This window comes from Penaeus monodon, chromosome 14 (genome assembly GCF_015228065.2).
Source record: "Penaeus monodon isolate SGIC_2016 chromosome 14, NSTDA_Pmon_1, whole genome shotgun sequence".
NCBI classification, from domain to species: Eukaryota; Metazoa; Arthropoda; class Malacostraca; order Decapoda; family Penaeidae; genus Penaeus; species Penaeus monodon.
The window spans coordinates 43737059-43739558 of record NC_051399.1 but is presented as its reverse complement, the minus strand read 5'-3'; the positions used below and the strand labels follow the sequence as shown (position 1 = coordinate 43739558).

The 2500-nt window shown below is 44.3% G+C and overlaps 1 protein-coding gene across 1 annotated transcript in view; it reads right to left on the bottom strand.

The window, feature by feature from the left end:
- Positions 1–2276: 2276 nt before the first annotated feature.
- Positions 2277–2500, bottom strand: part of LOC119581179 (fatty acid binding protein 1-B.1-like) — a 1694-nt gene continuing 1470 nt past the window's right edge. Inside the window, exon 4 of the mRNA XM_037929573.1 lies at positions 2277–2500. This exon is cut by the window's right edge and continues 62 nt beyond it. The gene's annotated coding sequence lies outside the window, so the exon portion shown is untranslated.

Here is a 2500-nt window from a genome sequence, read left to right as displayed (position 1 = left end):
TTGTGTGTATGTATCTATCTTTCTCCCGCCTCACCTCTGAACCTCTTCCTGATTACAGTGCAATGACTTTATGCAAGCTCTATCTTTCCCTGATAACAAAGTCCTTGATGATAACTTTGTAGTGTAGTGTGTGTGTGTGTGGGTGCGTGTGTGTGTGGGGGGGGTACGTGCGTGTGTGTGTGTGTGTGTGTGTATGTGTGTGTGTGTGTGTGTGTGTGTGTGTGTGTGTGGGTGCGTGCGTGTGTGTGTGTGTGGGTGCGTGTGGGTGTGGGTGTGCGTGCGTGCGTGCGTGTGTGTTTAAGTGTGTGGGTGTGCTGAATAACTGTATGTTTATCTGTCATAACAATATAGACCTCGTATGTATGTATGACTGTGAATCGAATACAACTGCGAGTCTTTTACAATATCTGTAGTTTCGTCAGTCTGAATTTGAATGAAATGAATCTCATTCTTGTTTTCATTCTGATAAAATGTGTCCACGTTTTTTTTTTTTTTTTTTTATTCATTTATTTATTTATTTTATTTTATTTTTTTTTTTTGTTATTGTTTTGCTTTTCTTCTTCCTCCTTGCCTTGTCTTTCTTACCCATTTCTCCTTTTGTTTGTCATGTCCATTTCGTTTTTTTTTATTGTGTTCTTTTTTCTTTTCTTTTTTTTCTTCCTCCTTCTCCCTCCCTCCCCCTTCTTCTTCTTCTTCTTCTTCTTCTTCTTCTTCTTCTTCTTCTTCTTCTTCTTCTTCTTCTTCTTCTTCTTCTTCTTCTTTCCTTCTTTCTCTTCTTCTCTCCTTCTCTTCCCTTCTTCCTCCTCTCCTCCTCCTCCTCTCCCCCTCCTCCTCCTCCCTCCTCCTCCCTCCTCCTCCTCCTCCTCCTCCTCTCCTCCTCCTCTTCCTCCTCCTCCTCCTCCTTCCTCCTCCTTCTCCTCCTCCTCCTCCTCCTCTCCTCCTCTTTCCTCCTCCTCCTTTCCTCCTCCTCCTCCTCCTCCTCCTCCTCCTCCTCCTCCCTCCTCTTCCTCCTCTTTCCTCCTTTCCCCCTCCTCCTCCCTCTCCTCCCTCCTCCTCCTTTTCCTCCCTCCTCCACCTCCCCTCCTCCTTTCTTGGCTTTCCTCCTCCTCCTCCTCCTCCCCCCTTCTCCTTCCTCCCTTCTCCTCCTTTTCCTCTCCTCCTCCTCCTCCCTCCTCCTCCTCTCCTCCTCCCCCCTCCTCCTCCTCCTCCCTCCTCCTCCTTCCTCCTCCTCCTCCACACTCCTCCTCCCTCCTCTCTCCTCCTCCTCCTCCTCCGCCTCCGCCTCCTCTCCTCCTCCTCCTCCTCCTCCTCCTCCTCCTACTCCTCCTCCTCCTCCTTCTTTTCCCCTTCTCCTACTCCTCCCCTCCTCTCCTCCTCTCCTCCTCCCCTTTCCCTTTCACTCCCCTCCCCCCCTCCCCCTCCTCACGGCCAAAGGGGCAAGAGCCTTTGACAGGAGCGCACGAGATAAAGCATACGTGGGACACATTTCCAGAAACGATTATATATGTCGATGATAGCCATAATGCTGTTCATGTATTATGCAATTCGGTGATTCTATTATCTTTAAGTAGCTGGCGATTTACGTTTTATAATTTCAGCTGTAATTAAACAATAAGTTGGGGTGGGGGCGAGGGGGTAGGGGAGGGTAATTGCCCTTCCTTGCCCCCTGTAGATCCGCTACTACTTGCCATTTTTATTATTATTTTGGCAATAATGATGAAAAAAAAAGACTATAAAACTGCGCATGAAAGGTGACTTATCCAGCTTTATCTCGCTCCCTCTTATTCCTTCTCTTTCTGTATTTCTTTTTTTTTATGTCAAGAGATTTATATTTCTGTCTGTAATCAGGGGTCGTATTCAAGGGCACGAACGATTACTTTTTATCAAATTTTCATAATCCGGTCACTCAGTTTACACTGATTATATTAATTTTCTTGTTTGGCGTACTATCTATCTGTTAGTTGATATTAAATTGCTCTTATTCTGGCAACTCAATTTCCATTATGTTAATTTTCACTGCTTGATCACTGTTTGTCGTACTATATATTACTGTTGGTTGATACTGATTTTTTTTTTTGTATTTAAACCATTGTTAATAGTACCTTCAACTCCAAAATTACCACATTCACTTGTGATATTATATTATCATCCTATATATAACCTATGCCTTTGTGATATTCTATTGTTATCGTCCTATTTTATCTTCGAAGTTACTATCATCTTTTTTATTCAGTAAATATTAAAATCAGTACTAATAGGAAAACAAAGACAGAGACTACAGGAAATATTTTCTTTTATTCTAGCAGAGCATTGGAGATGATAGAAAAGGGCTTAGCCACAGAAAACAAAACAGGAGAGTATAGGCAGGTGAGGGCACACAGTAGCGAGGAATGAGTTGCTGTTACGGCGAGAACCCCTACAACATGGGAGACACAGCGTAACAGCCTCTTGGACACTACTGCGTGCGCGTGGGTGTGTGTGTGTGAAGAGGAAAGAGCGA